Genomic DNA, 18,898 nt, shown 5'->3' with positions numbered 1-18,898 from the left:
TAACATATTTCCATTATTCCATACCTATGCAATATGGACAAAATAGATTTCTGAGTTGAGCAAAATTATGAATTAAATAAATGAGTTTCTTGAGTGAAAAGATTTCTAATGTTCAAGTCTTCATGCAATTTTGCTTTTGATTCAATTACATTGTAGCTGAAGATAAAAATTATTTCTGAATGAGTTATGACCCAGCTCAACCCTTTCTATGCTGCTCCACAACCTTCAGTGGTACCCTTACATCTATAGTCCTTACCAAGCCTCCCAAATCAAAAAGAAATAGATTAATTTAAATTGCTTTTATTGGTGATGAATGAGTGCAGAATAAGGTTATATGGCTTTTAAATCAGCACTAAAAGTTGAAAATGAAGTGTGAAATGAAAAATAGGAGGAGACAGAAAATAACCTGTATTACAAGGTTAAGCCTGACTGCTTGTGCTATTTTTGAGCCAGTGGCTACACGCCTCATTGTTAGGCAACCCATAAGCTGGTGCTTGCCCCTCCAAATTGCATTTTTAAATAAACAAAAATAGAATTTATATTTTGAAAATACAGGATTATTTTCTCACTTTTTCCTGAACTCTGGCAGAATTTTAAATTTTACCTTAACATACTTCCTCCCACCTCAAATATTAATTACCATCACTTTTTAATTGTCAAAAAAGATTATTCATATTTTAATCTTACCATCTAAATTCTGTGTGCTTGTTATTTCCATGAGCAATAATATCTATTAAGCATATAATTCAGCATATATAATTTTAAAAAGATTTCAAAACCATTGATCTAGTCGTATTTCCTCAACTTAAACATGAGGACAAGTGTGTGTGTTCTCAGTTGCTCAGTCATGTGTGACTATTTTTGACTCCATGGACTGTAGCCCTCTAGGCTCCTCTGTCCATGGAATTTTCAAGACAAGAATACTGGAGTGGGTTGACATTTCCTACTCCAGGGCATCTTCCTGAACCATCTAACCCATGTCTCTTGCATCCTCTGCATTGGCAGGTGGGTTCTTTACCACTGAGCCACCTGGAAAACCCCAGCTGGGACCAGGACCGTGAGCACCGGGAACCATGGCCTGCCCCCAGTCACACATCTGGTTAGTGCAGGTGGCTCTCCACCTGTGCTCTCCAGCCTCAGGTGCAGCTGCATTCTCACCCAGTCACACTAAAATCCTAGTCTCTCACTCCTGGAGGTTGAAAGAAAATACTTGCGTCATGACCGGTGGGTAAGGTTCAGAGAAATGAATACCCATTCATGTTCTCAAGAATATCTCTTATTGTTGTGTTGAAAAGTACTCCCTTGAACTGAGAAAGAAAGTAGTAAGCAGGCACAATCTGAGAACCAAAGGCCTTCACAGAGTCACCTTGTCTTTTGAAATTAAGTGAAAGTGATTTGAATCTGAATATCCCCTATGGTAGAAAATTGACATTACTCCAAATAACCCCAGGGACAAATGGAAGCCTTCTTACTTCAAAAACTTACATTCTGATTATTTCGCTTGTGCTTCTACTACATTTTTGTTCTTTCTCAAGACTCTCCTTTCAATGGATCACTGTTCTGTGGCTCCGCACACACCTCACCTGAACCCACTCTAGCGATAAAGTGCCCTGGGCTCCTGCAGGGTGTGAAGCATCTCTCTCCCTCTGTCTTCCTCCTCCGTTTTTCACCAAGCACCTGTTCCAAACCTCCCAAATTATTGCAAAATTTAACCCAACATAAATCATCAATCTATTTCCTTGAACACTGTGCTATCAACCTTATATTAATATATTATTTCCTTAGCAGATAGTTTTTCCACAGTCAATTTAACAGTTACTTTATCCCTTCTCCATATTAATATTTTTCAAGGTTCCATTTCCTCTGTCTGATTTTTGCCACCATCTTTCTATTTTGACCCTTCTGCACTTGAAAGTGTTCTTCTCCCAGGAGATATTTATTTTGCAATTTGGATCAAGGGTTTTACTTTCAAAGGATAAAACTCGATGAGTAGAGTTCCAGAGAATAGCACAGAGAGATAAGAAAGCCTTTCTCAATGATCAATGCAAAGAAATAGAGGAAAATAATAGAATGGGAAAGACTAGAGACCTCTTCAAGAAAATTAGAGATACCAAGGGAACATTTCATGCATAGATGGGCACAATATAAGACAGAAATGGTATAGACCCAACAGAAGTAGAATATATTAAGAAGAGGTGGCAAGTATACACAGAAGAACTATACGAAAAAGATCTTCATGACCCAGATAACCACAATGGTGTGATCATTCACCTAGAGCCAGACATCCTGGAATGTGAAGTCAGGTGGGCCTTAGGAAACATCACTACAAACAAAGCTAGTAGAGGTGATGGAACTCCAGTTGAGCTATTTCAAATCCTAAATGATGCTGTGAAACTGCTGCACTTAATATGCCAGCAAATTTGAAACATTCAGTAGTGGCCACAGGACTGGAAAAGGTCAGTTTTCATTCCAAACCCAAAGAAAGGCAATGCCAAAGAATCCTCAAATTACTGCACAATTACACTCATCTCTGGTGGCTCAGAGGTTAAAGTATCTGCCTGGAATGTGGGAGACCTGGGTTCAATCCCTGGGTTGGGAAGATCCCCTGGAGAAGGAAATGGCACCCCACTCCAGTACTCTTGCCTGGAGAATCCTGTAGAGGGAGCAGCCTGGTAGGCTACAGTCCATGGGATCGCAAAGAGTCAGACACAACTGAGCGACTTCACTCTGACTCTGGCACTCATCTCACACACTAGTGAAGTAATGCTCAAAATTCTCCAAGCCAGGATTCAGTAATATGTGAACTGTGAAATTCCAGATGTTCATGCTGGTTTTAACAAAGGCAGAGGAACCAGAGATCAAATTGCTAACATCCCTTGGATCATGGAAAAAATAAGAAAGTTCCAGAAAAACATCTACTTCTGCTTTATCGACTATGCCAAATCCGTTGACTGTGTTCAGTTCAGTTCAGTTCATTTCAGTTGCTCAGTAGTGTCTGACTTTTTGCGACCCCATGAATCGCAGCACGCCAGGCCTCCCTATCCATCACCAACTCCCAGAATTTACTCAGACTCACATCCATCGAGTCAGTGATGCTGTCCAGTCATCTCATCCTCTGTTGTCCCCTTCTTCTCCTGCCCCCAATCACTCCCAGCAACAAAGTCTTTTCCAATGAGTCAACTCTTTGCATGAGGTGGCCAAAGTACTAGAGTTTCAGCTTTAGCATCATTCCTTCCAAAGAAATCCCAGGGCTGATCTCCTTCAGAATGGACTGGTTGGATCTCCTTGCAGTCCAAGGGACTCTCAAGAGTTCTCCAACACCACAGTTCAAAAGCATCAATTCTTTGGCACTCAGCTTTCTCCAGAGTCCAACTCTCACTTTTACTGTGTGGATCACAACAAACTGTGGAAAATTCTAAAGGAGATGGGAATACCAGACCATCTGACCTGCTTCCTGAGAAATCTGTATGCAGGTCAAGAAGCAACAGTTAGGACTGGACATGGAACAGGAAAGTGAAAGGAGTATGTCAATGTTGTATATTTTCACACTGTTTATTTCACTTATATGCAGAGTATATTATGGAAAATGCCAGGCAGGATGAAGCACAAGCTGGAATCAAGATTGCTGGGAGAAATATCAATAACTTCAGATATGTAGATGGCACCACCCTTATGGCAGAAAGTGAAGAAGAAATAAAGAGCCTCTTGGTGAAAGTGAAAGAGGAGAGTGAAAAAGTTAGCTTAAAACTCACATTCAGAAAACTAAGATCACGGCATCGGGTCCCACCACTTCATGGAAAATAGATGGGGAGACAATGGAAACAGTGATAGACTATTTTCTTAGTCTCCAAAATCACTGCAAATGGTGACTGCAGCCATGAAATTAAAAGACACTTGCTCCTTGGAAGGAAAGCTATGACCAACCTAGAAAGCATATGAAAAAGCAGAGATATTATCTTGCCAACAAAGTGTCATCTAGTCAAAGCTATGGTTTTTCCAGTAGTCGTGTATGGATGTAAGAATTGGACCATAAAGAAAGCTGAGCACCAGAGAATTGATGCTTTTGAACTATGTTTTAGAGAAGACTTGATAATTGCTTGGACTACAAGGAGAGCCAACCAGTCCATCTTAAAGGAAATTAGTCCGGAATATCCATTGGAAGGACTGATTCTGATGCTGAAACTCCAATACTTTGGCCACCTGATGAGAAGAACTGACTCATTTGAAAAGACCCTGATGCTGGGAAAGACTGAAGGCAGGAGGAGAAGGGGATGATAGAGGATGAGATGGCTGGATGGCATCATCGACTCGAAGGACATAAGTTTGAGCAAGCTTCAGGTGCTGGTGATGGATAGGGAAGCCTGGCAGTGCTGCAGTCCCTGGGGTCTCAAAGAGTTGGACACAACTGAGCGACAGCACTGAACTGAGAGGTATATGGGGTGGTGGTAGGGGCTATTTATTATTTCCTTTAAAGCATCTGCCTGGAATGCTGGAGACCTGGGTTCAATCCCTGGGTCAGGAAGATCCCCTGGAGGAGGCAATAGCAACCCACTCCAGTACTCTTGCCTGGAGAATCCCATGGAGGGAGGAGCCTGGTAGGCTACAGTCCATGGGGTCGCAAAGAATCGGACACGACTGAGCGACTTCACTTCACTTTCACTTTCACTTTAATCATTTGAGCTCTTCTATGATCCAGCACTCATAATAGATATATAAAACTTTATATGTATAGCTTCACAATACAGGACTCCTAAACAGCAGCTTCCCTGTCTCAGTGGTCTGTCCGCTTTACGAGGAAAGGTTCCAGTACAAGTTTGATCTTATCCACGGTCACGTTAATAAAAACATAAAATAATTTTTTTCTCAAAATTGAATCTTCTCTAAAAAATATATCTTCTTTTAAAATTGTAAAGAAACCAGACAATTAAAACAAATTTTTTAATCTTGATTTTCAAGAGTTATCTCATTTTGTTTAACATAATCTTTTTTAACTGTTTCCTTTGGTTGTGCTTAATTCTACTTTTAATGAAGCTAATTCCTGTGACATTATGCAGCCCTTTTAAACCAATTGCTTCTACAGTTTCCTCATCTGGAAAATTAAATGGTTGAATGAAATTACCTCTATGGGTTTTTTCAGCTTTAGAAAGTTTATAATTATAATTTATCCTTTTTTTTCCTCTTTTTTGGATGGGACTTACACTATTGATAATAATAATCTTAAGATTTTATACTTGAAAGTCCATTGGATATATTTCACATGCTTGCCACTTTATAACTTATAAATCTACAGACATTATTAAAACCTGCAGTAACTATAAAGCATAAAACAATACTGTAAAATTTCAAATGAAAATTTGTTTCTGAAACTTTAATTAACTCACAAGCACTTACACAACAAGCTAGTAAGTTGTAAAGCTGAAACTCAAAGTCTGATCTGCTGTATCCAGTACCGCTTCTAAAACCTCATGCTTCATTCTCCAACCTAAGTAGACTACCATAAAACATGCACTATAAAACACCACTGCCACAATGCAGTGAGGAGGGAGATGAGCAAACAAGTCACACTGCAAGGTATTGGGGTAGATATTATTTCAGGTATACCTGGTAGATCCTATGGGGTAGAGAGGAGAGAGGTTATTTTTGGAATTGACAAAGACTTCAGGGACACCAAGAGGTTTGAATAAGAAATCAAAATAGAGAAGGGCATGCTTGGCCCAGAGAGCCATAGACACTAGGGGAATAACAGCTACATCCTGGGAAGTCGTGTGCTTTACTGCGTCCACATGTGGCACAATTGTTTGGTGTAAATTGGGAGGCACCTTTTGGAATTTCATAATAAATGTCCACTGATGTCATGTTAAGAATTGAAACTTCACTGAATGCATTATGAAAACTTTCAGCATAATGGTGACAGTGATAAGTTTACGCTTCAGAAAGATCATCTTCCATGGTGAAAGTTCACTCCGTGGTGGAGTGAATGAAGGCTTGTACTGGGTCAGACACTTTCACGCAAGTATACTAGGTTAGACAGTCACCATAGCAACTTAGAACCATATAACATGCCACACAAAGATCGACATGCAAGTATCTATAGAAGCTTTATTTATAGTCTCAAAACACTTAGTAACAACCAAAATGTCCCTGAATAGGTGAATGAATAGACAGACATTAGTATATCCATATGGGCTTCTCTGGTGGCTCAGAGAACCTACCTTCAAAGAAGGAGACCGCCTGCAATGCAAGAGATGTGGGTTCAATCCCTGGGTTGGGAAGATCCCCTGGAGAAGGAAGTGGCAACCCACTCTGATATCCTTGCCTGGGAAATCCATGAACAGTGAAGTCTGGTGGGCTACAGTCCATGGGGTTGCAGGTTGGACACAATTAGCAACTAAACAACCATCACCAGTACATCCATGCAATGAAACATTATTCAGAAATGAAATGAGCTATTAAGCTAAAAAAAAAAAAATGGAAGGAATGTTAAATGTATATTGATAAGTGAAAGAAGCCAGAATGAAAAAGCTACATACTATATAATTACAACTATATGATATTTGGGAAAAGAGAAAGCTATAGTAACAATAGGATCAAGTAGTTGCTAGGTTACATGGGCTGAATATAGAGGAACAGTAATATAAGGAAGAACTGGGCTTCAGTAGACAGAGAAAGGGGATTATTCGTACAAGGGGAAGAGTTTCAGTTTATTATTCATATCATCAATTATAACTATACAAAAAATAAATGAAAGTCATAGACAGGTCAGTATGGAAGTGAGGCGAGGCACAGTGGAAATCTATTTCTTTGTTATACTTTTCCTATCTAAGGTGATTTATCCTAATTGGATATAAAAGCTGTTGCAATTTCTGTTAAGAATCCATGATATAGTATTTTCTAAATTACAATAGAATGTCTTATCCTATTATTTTATGAGGAAATGGTCATATGTACAGAGAAAGCACTTCCCTTAAAACAATGTCCATAGTAGAGTTGCTTTGGAATAATTTGAATTTCATGTTAGAAATTCAGAGGTATGGGTCCTAGTATAGACTTTTGATACTACTTTTTGGTGTTGGGCTTAAGAAAATACGTCTAAGACTTTAGGAAAAATGCTTCTTGTGCACATTATATTCACTATTCACTTAAAGTGTCTTAGGAGCTGCACATATACCTGTGAAAGTGAAAGTGAAAGTGAAGTCACTCAGTCATGTCCGACTCTTTGCGACCCGTGGACTGTAGCCCACCAAGCTCCTCTGTCCATGGGATTCTCCAGGCAAGAATACTGGAGTGGGCTGAGCAAGATGGCAAAAACTTTCTGCTTTCTTGGTGAATATTATAGGAGTAAGATGAATACTAAATGCACAGATAGATAGATAAGACAATTTTAGACAACGGAAGCACGAGTGATAGTGTGTAGGGAGGTTGCTTTCTGCAAGGTGATTTGGGGAAAACCTCTCTTAAGAGGAGCCATTTAGTTGAGCCATCAAAGATAATCTAAGTACTGATAGACAGCCATGCATAGGTATAGAAAGGGTTTGTATAAGAAAGGGTTCTGAGCAGAGGGCACAGCAAGAATAAAGGCCCCCAGATAGGAAAACCCTTTTGTAGTGCAGGTACCAAGGGAAGTCATGGTATCTGGAGCATGACAGCTGAGAGAAGGTCAAAGACGTAGACCGATCTGGTTACTTACTACTGCATAACAAAACAGCCTGAAGCAAGTGGTGTAAAACAATAAGAATTTTGTTATGCTCACAAGCTGGCGGGTCAAGGTTTTGGCCAAGCAATAGCAGAGATGTCTTATCTCTGCTCCACCACATCTGGGGCTTCATTTTAGAAACATCTGGATGCTTGTCTACTCTCATGTCTAGAACCTGGACTGAAAAGAATTGAGCCTTGGTGGGACTGTTGACCGAAGTATAGGCATATGCCCCCTCCATGTGTCTTGGGCATCCCCCGGTAAGGAGGCTGATTTCTAAGGAGGGTCCCAAAAGGGAACATCCAGAGAGTAAGCATTTTGGATGTTCTGAGCAGAAGTGGTATGGACTTTGATGGTCCAGTCTTTGAGGTCAGGTAGCATCATTTCAGTATTCTATTGTTTGAAGAAATCATTCAGGTTCAAGGGAAGAGGATATAGACCCTGCCTCTCAAAGGAAGAAGCATCAAATAATTTGCAGGCATCTTTAAAAACTTATACAATATAACCAAGAGCCAGATATAAATGACATTTTAGGCCACTATAAGAACTTGGATTATAATATAATTGCTAATCTAATTGACTTATATAGTTAATCAATTGATCAAAGATGAAGTAATTAACCCAATTAATCAAAATTATAAATATGATCAAATCCATAAATATAACTTTGCAAACAGGCATCAGTTAAATGAGAGGAAGCTTACATTATTTCTTAATTTTTTCAAACAGCATTCCATAATAGATTTTTAAACTTGTTTTATCACAGAATTTTAAAGGATAGAAAAGACCTTAATATCATCTAGTAAAGCACTCTCATTTACAGGATGAGAAAACTGTGATGAAGTGACTGACTTGCTAAAGGTTACATAGCCAATCATTGGATTATCTAGAATGACACATTTTAGTAGGGAATGGGGGAACAACATCTCGGTATTAATATTATACTGTAGTACTGTAATAATGCAACTTCCCCCTACCATTTTCCAGTTATAAAGAATTTTCAAGTGTCTTATTTGATTGTGTTCTCATTGTTTCATACAAAGGTAAAGACTGGTATTAATGTCTCCATTATATAGATCAGGTCACAGAACCTATATAAAAAAGGTTGGACTGGACATGCAGGCTGCCTGCTCTTCAGTTCAGGATTTTTTACTCAAATGGAGAAGAAGGTGATATTTTTATCCAAATAAAAGAAAGCAGATAAAAGGTTTCTATCTACTCAGTGCCTAACAGGCTGATGTTAAAGCAATTTTCAAGGATTAAAACATTTCAAAGCATTCTTATGCTTGGTATTTTATATGCTAAGCATGGAGAAAATTAGTTGCTTTTCCCCTTTCAATCAGATTTTCTGGCATATTATTAACACATTTATGCCAATATGCAACAAAAATTAGAAACATTGATATCCACGTGGGGAGAAGTTCATACTTCTTTGCAGAGTGTTATTACTTTGCCTTTAGACTTGCTTTAGACACTCGGTATCTGCTTTTGTGAATACACAGGAACTGCTGTGCCCTAGATTCTCAACAGATGTCATAAATGAATGAAGCAAAGATTTTTCAAAGAAGGAAATGGTATAATCGTTACGAATATTGGCTGAAAGTGTCTTAATGGCTATTGATTCCTTATCTGTCACATTTGGCCAACTACCATGTTTTACCAATTTTTATTCTCTACTCTTTTAAGCTATGTAATTTACTAAACTGATTAACTTGGGCTCCTTAGCTGAAAATCAAAATATTTGGAGAAAAGTAACTTATTTTGAGGTAAATGAAAATGTAATAGGCATCTCATTTTGCATAGTTTTATAATAAATGATGAAAAATCATATATAGTATTTTATGGAAGCACACTTTAAACTGACCTGTATTTAAAAGATTCAAGAAAAACTACTGATAAAGCATAAAATAAAGAGTTCTAAACTTCAAGGGATTTGCTTCTAATTATGGAGAAAATATTAACTTTAAAGAAGTGGTTAAATAAGATCCTAGTGAGTTTAAGATTAAGAGCAACAGTATGTGCTGCAGTGAATAGGTGTTGTCTGAAGTGAGGGAATTCAGTAGCAGATAACCCTTTTGAAAACAGTTTGTATACAAGTGATTTGGCCTTGAGCCACGTTCATTTTCATTCAGAGTAACAAAGGTCCATATACTCAAAGCTGTGGTGTCTCCAGTAGTCATGTACAAATATGAGAGTTGGACCATAAAGAAGGCTAAGTGTTAAAGAATTGATGCTTTTGAACTGTGGTGTTGGACAAGACTCTTGAGAGTCCCTTGGACAGTAAGGAGATCAAACCAGTCAATCCGAAAGGAAATCAACTCTGAATATTCATCGGAAGGACAGATGCTGAAGCTCCAATACTTTGGCCACCTGATGTGAAGAGCCAAAAGACCCTAATGCTGGGAAAGAGTCACTATCCAGGAGGTAGTGAAAGACAATGAAACCTGGTATGCTATAGTCCATGGGGTTGCAACGAGTTGGAAATAACTTAGTGACTGAACAGCAACAATAAGAAAAACCTGAAGGTAAGTAGAGCTCATGCTAAACATTGAAGGATGCGCAAATCTCACTTGCAGAGAGAATTTAAAGGGAATTTTGTGTAAGTCTCTGTTTAAAGTTTTAATACTAGGAAGTAATGGAAAACAAGGTTGAGTGGCATAGACTGGGGAAAAATATTTTGAGTCAGTTTTAATCATTTAAACTTCATCCTAAATTATTGGAGAGTCTAAAAGTTTTATCAAGAAAACTGTCCTGACTGCAAAGTTATTTCTCTTTTAACAAAGTGCAATTGAGAATACTTTGCAGATCTACCTATTAACTGAAAAAGTCTGATTCTTTATCCTTTGAATCTGGGCTTGTGCATGGGGCTTGTTTGACAAGGTGGGGTGTCAGTAAATTTCATATAAGTAGATGCTTAAATAGTTCTTACAAGGCCTCACTCTCTCTTGATTTTGCTCTCATATGAACAAACCTAAGCTAGCCTATTAGAAGATCAGAGACCGGTCATTCTAGATGCTCCAGCAAGCCTAGTTGAACATGTTGACATGTGAATACGGCTGCTACAGAGTGTCTAGTCCCATACGAGTTGACTGTTGACAGCAGTTGAGACAAGCTGCCCGAGAACAAAAGAGCCACCTGGTTGACCCACGGAATTGTGAGCAAATAAATGGTTGCTCTTTCAAGTCCCTAAATCTTAAGGTGGCATGTTGCATATACTGACACACAAATGATCATGGAAAAGGTAAATATGTTAAACTTTACATTGACACTGGTAATGTACATAGTTAAAAGAACTGTCAGCAGGATTTTTGACCAGATGCCCTCCATCTCTAAGACTAGGTAAATCACCAATCTTCTGTACCCTTATTGCATTTATTATTCTATGTTGTATTTTTTTTCCTTTGGTCTTCCCCAGCTATAAACTTACCATATAACTGACACCACCCTTATGGCAGAAAGTGAAGAAGAACTAAAGAGCCTCTTGATGAAAGTGAAAGAGGAGAGTGAAAAAGTTGGCTTAAAGCTCAACATTCAGAAAACAAAGATCATGGCATCCAGTCCTGTCACTTCATGGGAACTAGATGGGAAAACTGGAAATAGTGGCAGACTTTATTCTTTTGGGCTCCAAAATCACAGCAGATGGTGATTGCAGCCATGAAATTAAAAGACACTTACTCCTTGGGAGAAAAGTTATGACGAACCTAGACAGCATATTAAAAAGCAGAGACATTACTTTGTCAACAAAGGTCCATCTACTCAAGGCTATGGTTTTCCAGTGGTCATGTATGGATGTGAGAGTTGGACTATAAAGAAAGCTGAGCGCTGAAGAATTGATGCTTTTAAACTGTGGTGTTGGAGAAGACTCTTGAGAGTCCCTTGGACTGCAAGGAGATCGAACCAGTCCATCCTAAAGGAGATCAGTCCTGGGTGTTCATTGGAAGGACTGATGTTGAAGCTGAAACTCCAATACTTTGGCCATCTGATGCAAAGAACTGGCTCATTGGAAAAGACCCTGATGCTGGGAAAGATTGAGGTCAGGAGGAGAAGGGGATGACAGAGGATGAGATGGTTGGATGGCATCACCAACTCAATGGATGTGAGTTTGGGTAAACTCCGGGAGTTGGTGATGGTCAGGGAGCCCTGGCGTGCTGCGATTCATGGGGTCACAAAGAATAGGACACGACTGAGTGGCTGAGCTGAACTGAACTGAACTATAAACTCTGATGGGCCAAGATCATTTTTACCTTGATTCCTGCTATATCACATTATTTTTCACAATATCTGCCAATAGCAAGTATTCAATAAATACTTACTAGATGAAACAACTTAGATAACTGCCATAATCTAAGACCACAAAAGACTTATATGTTTTTTGCAGGTATCTTAACATTAACTAAGAATCCTAATTGTATAGATGACTGTCCTAGGACCATCAAGTAGGACCTCCCACTGCCATGTAATAATCTGACTCCTGCCATTATCTTTCCAGCTACAGTCTTGACTTCTCAGCTTAGATGAATCCAGTGCTGTGTTTTGTTTAAACCATCTTTTAGGCTTGATCTGGTTCAGGTTTGACCCACATGGATACTAATAGTTGTCAATGACTCATAGACAAAAACTGGATATTAATTTTTGTGCAATGTAAAAATTGCACTAAAATGAATATTAGTGTCCTTAACTATTTCCTGAATTTATATCTTTACTCCATAACCAAACAGTTTTCATTATTTCTAAAATACTGTGTAAATTACATGCTGAACTTAATTTTTATCAATTATAATTAACATCTTTTCAATGCAAGCTAAAAAATGTTTTATTCCATTCAGTAGCAGCATAACACCAAACAGAAGTCTACTCAGTTTAATTTTGCTAAAATCTGATTTCTACTACTTTGCTTTTTTGCAAAGTGATGGATTCATTTTTGACTTTCATTTATGTAACCTCCTTAAGGAAAAGTCAGTAGATACACTTAACACTGTGTTTCTTCTCAGATAACATGAAGAAAATGCTATGTTGGACCCACATTTTTTTCTTTTAGGTTAAAGAAAAATCTTTAGTCAGTCAATGATAATAAACATGAAACTGGAAAACACATTTTTTCAGTTCTGTAGCCTTCAGTGTCATTTGCTCTCTGTGATTTTAGTTCTCGTACTATCATACTTTGAATGATTTCATATGTGTTCCAAATGTTATTGCCTTGCTTTGATTCCTACTAGATGAGGATGAACTTCAACAGTTTTCCAAAAACAATTCTACGTCATCATCTTTTCGCTCAGGGGCAGACCATTCCCTGAAGATAGCGTGGATGCCGCCTTCTCATTTGTATGCACAGCTTTTATAGCAATATAGGACCTTATCCAAATGTGTACTGCTTTATTTTTTTATAGCTATAGTACATTTGATTTATAGCTACTTCAGCAAACTGTCACACTCATTATCATTGTAAGTTAAGGCACTTATATCCTTTTGATTTTTCACATGTCTTATATTATTGCACTTCTAAGAGACTCTAGTTATATATCATTGACAAAATCAGGACTGCATTAAATTTTTCAGTCCATAATTATTCCAAACTGGATATAAAAGATGCTATATCTTAGTGCTGCCAATTATATCAGACTATACTGATAAAATTCTAAGAATTAATTTAAACAAGAGTTAGGCAACTGTTATTCTAACAAATTTATTCCAAATGCACATTGTCTAAATTATTTCATGTAATAAAGCTAGGAATAAAACTTTATCTGGAATGCCTGCCTACAACAACATTGATCTTAGATTTAGAGAAATATCTATATTCACAAGAGAAATGGCTTCATTAATTAGATGGCATGCTTGTTTGCATTTCATTAGCTGAAAGGGTCAAAGTTGAGCAACTTGAAAACCAAGAGATGAATTAATTCACATACCAAACAATCTATGAGTAAATCTTAGAAAATATTGATTGACTATTTTAAATTATCTCAGCTGGCCTACTCAATTTATAAGCAAACTCACAAATTCACTGAATAGACGGATTCATTCAGAGAGCTAAGTCTTTTATCATGTGTTCAGACAAAAGAATATCCATACTTCAATAAGTTCCAGGGATCTATTGTACGGCATAATGACTCTCCTTAACAATACTATACTGTGTACTTGAAAGTTGCTATGATAGTAGAAATTTTTCTCATGATGACAATAAGAACAGCAAATTGGTAATAATATGAAGTAAAGGATATTTCAGCTAACATTATTATGGTAGATATTTCACACCATATACCTGAATCAAATTATCACATTGTATACCTTAAATTTCAATAATGTTATATGTCAATTGTATCTCAATAAAGCTGGGAAAAAGCTCATCTCATACATCCAGTCTGTGTGCTTCTGAATTTAGAATCTATCTAGCAGTTAAATTGGTAAATACTCCAATTTAATATTTTAATTTCATTGATATATAATTGACATACAATTCATTAGTTTCAGGTAAAATATAATGAGTAAATATAATATTTACTTATATTACAAAACAATTAACACAATAAGTCTAGAGTTATCATCTACCACCCCATATAGTTATAATTTTCGTTCCTTTGATGAAAATTTTTAAGATTTACTCTCAATATTAACTTAATTTGACCACATTTTATCACATTCTCACTGTTATTACATTTTACAGTGAATATTAGGTGGAGAGTTGATGGAAGGTGCTTTTATTTTGGAACCTGACTACAGAATTCTTTTATAGGGTAGAAATAGTCAAGTATACATGTTAGTAGGGTTCTTTCATTACAATAAAGGAGCACTCTGTGATATCCAGAATGGGTTTGCATTTGAAATACTGGTATGATTGGGCTTTAGTCCTTAAGTCCTGTCCGACACTTTTGTGACCTCAACACTATAGCGCCCCAGGCTCCCCTGTCCATGGGACTTCCTAGGCAATAATGCTGAAACCTGTTGCCATCTCCTTCTTTGGAGGATCTTTCTGACCCAGGGATCAAACCCATATCTTCTGCATCAGCAGGAGATTCTTTACCACTGAGCCACCAGGGAAGCCCATACTGGAATGGAGATCTACATAAAGACATGCACATATTGGGAGGATGTGTGCCAGAGAAAACGGTATTGCAAGGAGAACCTGGTGATTTGGGATCCAGAGGACTCTTAGCCAGCAGAATTCAGAAGAAAATTTTGCCAATAGGAACTGTTTCCAAAGTTACAATGTCCATTTGATCTAAACTTGAGTTAGGTCGTATCATGGTTCAGTGAAATCATGCCTTTTCCAGCCTAGTGCTGTCTACCTCAGATTTTACTTAAAAGTTGTGCACACCTACATGGCTGTGGAAATGGGGAGGGAAGGTTAAAGGAAGATGGTCTGGGGCCACCTGTCAACTCAAGAGAGGTAGGGAAAAGGAGCACCTGGAAATGTTTCTTTTAAAAATTGTTTTTCTTAAGTCTAAAAAAAAAAAATCAAACTCTCAGAAATGTTGTATGTATAAGGAAGATTTTATTTCTGAAACAATTTGTGCATAAGTTGCATATTACTTAATTGCGCTGGAGTATTTAGTGCATATTTTCTATAAACCGAGGTATTCTCTCACATTACCCAATACAAACATCAAAGGCAGGACATTAACATTGATGTACTGTCACTAAATACTCCTTAGATCGCATTCAAGTTTTGCTAATTTTCACATTGTCTTTTTTAACACAAAGATCTAGTTAAACATCACATTTTGCATTTTGTTGCTATGTTCCTTTAATCTCCTTCAATCTGGGAAAATTTTTCATTCTTGATTTTTTTCTTTTAATCTCTAAAACTTTTGAAGAATAGAAGCTATTTTATATAATATGCTCCAGTTTGGTTTGTCTGATGTTGTTTCACAATTATATTTAAATTATACACCTCTGGCAGAAGTAGTGCTATAGTAGGGCTGAGTTTTGTTTTGTTTTGATCCTATCATGTGTCACACAATCTAAGTGTGTTCTCTTATTGGTGATATTGACTTTGATTATTAATCTAAGATAGATTCAACCCATCGTATCTACTATAAAGCTATTCATTTTCCATTTGAAATTATAAGCATTTTTGTGAAATGCATTTTAAATATGTAGACATCTTGGTTCTCACCAAAATTTTAATATGTAGATATGTTTATGTCTGTATGGAGTCATGGATTCCTATTCTATTCAATGGGTTATACTTGTTATTTACTTTGATGCCAAAATGTTTTAGATTTGTTAGTAGGAGGTCCTTCATCCTGGTTCCTGTGTCTTTAGGCATCTCATGCTCACAATAATATTTGAAAACCTTATTTCCTGGCACAGTTGATGTTTTGGGGTCATGCCCTCTTTTATATATACTAGGCATAGAATCAGTTATTTCTACAAAAGCTTTTCTTCCTTTTAGGTAGATCATAATATTAAAAGAAAATCGGGTACCAGCTGTGATTATTGAAATTGGGAAACCACCACATGTGGGCTCTGTGAGTGTACAGAGACCAGGTGTCTATGTATATACATATATACTCACCTAGAGCCAGAAATCCTGGGATGTGAAGGCAAGTGGGCCTTAGGAAACATTACTACAGAAAAAGATAGTGGAGGTGATGAAATTCCAGCTGAACTATTTAAAATCCTAAAAGATGATGCTGTTAAAGTGCTGTCCTCAATATGTCAGCAAATTTGAAAAAATCACCAGTGGGGCCACAGGATTCAAAAAAGTAAGTTTTTTCATTCAAATCCCCAAGAAGGGGAATGCCAAAAAATGCTTAAACTACTGTACAATTGTGCTCATTTCACATGCTAGCAAAGTAATGCTCAGAATCCTTCAAGTTAGGCTCCAACAGTACATGAACTGAGAATTTCCAGATGTACAAGCTGGATTTAGAAATGGCAGAAGAACCAGAGATCAAATTGCCAATATCCATTGGATCATAGAAAAAGCAAGGAGATCACAGAGAAACATCTGTGTCATTGACTATGCTAAAGCCTTTGACTGTGTGGATCACAACAAACTGTGGAAAATTCTTAAAGAGAAGGGAATACCATACCATTTTATCTGTCTCCTGAGAAACCTGTATGCCGGTCAAGGAGCAATAGTTAAAACTGGACATGGACCAACTGACTGGTTCAAAATTTGGCAAGGAGTATGTCAAGGTTGTATATTGTCACCCTGCTTATTTAATTTATATACAGAGTGCATTATGCAAATGCGAGGTTGGATGACTCACAAGCTGGAATCAAGAGTCCTGAAAGAAATATCAACAACCTCAGATATCCAGATGACACCACCCTAATGGCAGAAAGCGAAGAGGAACTAAAGAACCCCTTGATGAAGGTGAAAGAGAAGCATGAAAAAGCTGGCTTAAAACTCAACATTCAAAAAACTAAGATCATGGCATCCAGTCCCATCATTTCATGGCAAATAGATGGGGAAACAATGGGAACAGTGACAGAGTTTATATTCTCAGGCTCCAAAATCACTGTTAATGGTGACTGCAGCCATGAAATTAAAAGATGCCTGCTCCTTGGAAGAAACACTATAACAAATCTAGACAGTGTATTACTTTTTGCTGACAAAGATCCATATAGTCAAAGCAAGGGTTTTTCCAGTAGCCTAGTACAAATGTGAGAGTTGGACCATAAAGAAGGCTTAGTGCCGAAGAATTGATCCTTTTGAACTGTAGTGCTGGAGAAGACTCTTGAGAATCCCTTGGACAGCAAAAAGATCAAACCAGTCAATCCTAAAGGAAATCAACCTGAATTATTCATTGGAAGGACTGATGCTGAGGCTGAAGCTTCAATACTTTGGACACCTGACGCAAAGAGCCAACTCACTGTAAAAATCCCTGATGCTGGAAAATTGAGGGCATGAGGAGAAGGCTGAACCAGAGGATGAGATGGTTGGATGGCATCTCCAACTCAGTGTACATGAAGTTAAGCAAACTCTGGGAGATGGTGAAGGACAGGGAGTCCTGGTGTTCTGTAGTCCATAGGATCACAAAGAATCAGACATGACTTGGTGACTGAACAATGACATACACTTTTGTATGAATTATCTATCTATCTATCTATCTATCTATGTCCTCTTTATCTACACACACACTAATATTTCCAGTTTAAGTTCAATACCATATGCCTATGGTACATTCTAGTTTTCCTGTTTTCTATATTTGTAACTTCCTTCAACAGTGAGAAAGTTGACTCCTATTGTCTCTAATTTATGTACTAATTTTCACACTCAATACACAATCAATCTCCTATCGTTAATCTCAAGTCCCCACCCTGATCATTATGTGAACACCCTCTTTCCATCTCAACTTCCCATGTGCTCTTATCTAATGACTTTAAGACAACCATTCAGATAGGAAAAGGAAAGGAAAGAAGAGAAAACCTAACAGAAAAAAAATAATTGAATAATGTAGTCAAAGTTAACTGAATGTAAATCATCATGAGAGGGGATCAGGTAAGCAGAAGCTTTTTGTCAATTTCTCACAAGATTTGAAGTAGGAAGAAATCTAGGAATAGTAGTAAAGATGCAAATTAAAATTAGATCCAGAAAACTTTCTATAAGAAAACATTCTCTGATGTAATGGAACAATTAGATGTTACCCCTGAGATACCTCTACGTTCAAATATGAATGAGATAAGGTTATTTTGAAGAACTTTCATTTATTTGTTCATGTACTCACATGATTCATATATTCATTGAAGTATTTGAGTGGTTATAATTTTTCAGACATATAAGACGTGATGAATACCAAGATAATGATTGGTTTTCTGGGCTTTCTTCCTCTTCCAATTATTTTACCTTCAGCCTATTCCCATCTCAATAATTTAATGTTGATATATTTCTCTGGTGAAAAAGAATAAGGTCGAGTAAACCGCACATATCCTAGTGAGCATTATATTATTTACCTTTCCCAGGTGGGTTTGAATTTTATAATATGATAGTAGGAGGAAGCTGTAGAGAGATTGTGAAATATCAGCCATCACTGTTACAGTTGAAAATGTTTAACAATTAGTTATGGCAGAGAACCAATAAAAAGAGGTGGCAGCACCACTTGTTAAAGAGATTGTCTTTACTCCATTGTATATTCTTGCCTCCTTTGTCAAAGATAAGGTGTCCATATGTGTGTGGATTTATCTCTGGGCTTTCTATTTTGTTCCATTGATCTATATGTCTGTCTTTGTGCCAGTACCATACTGTCTTGATGA

Source organism: Ovis aries, chromosome 11 (genome assembly GCF_016772045.2).
Source record: "Ovis aries strain OAR_USU_Benz2616 breed Rambouillet chromosome 11, ARS-UI_Ramb_v3.0, whole genome shotgun sequence".
Lineage (NCBI taxonomy): Eukaryota > Metazoa > Chordata > Mammalia > Artiodactyla > Bovidae > Ovis > Ovis aries.
Note: the sequence above shows the minus strand (reverse complement) of the source record.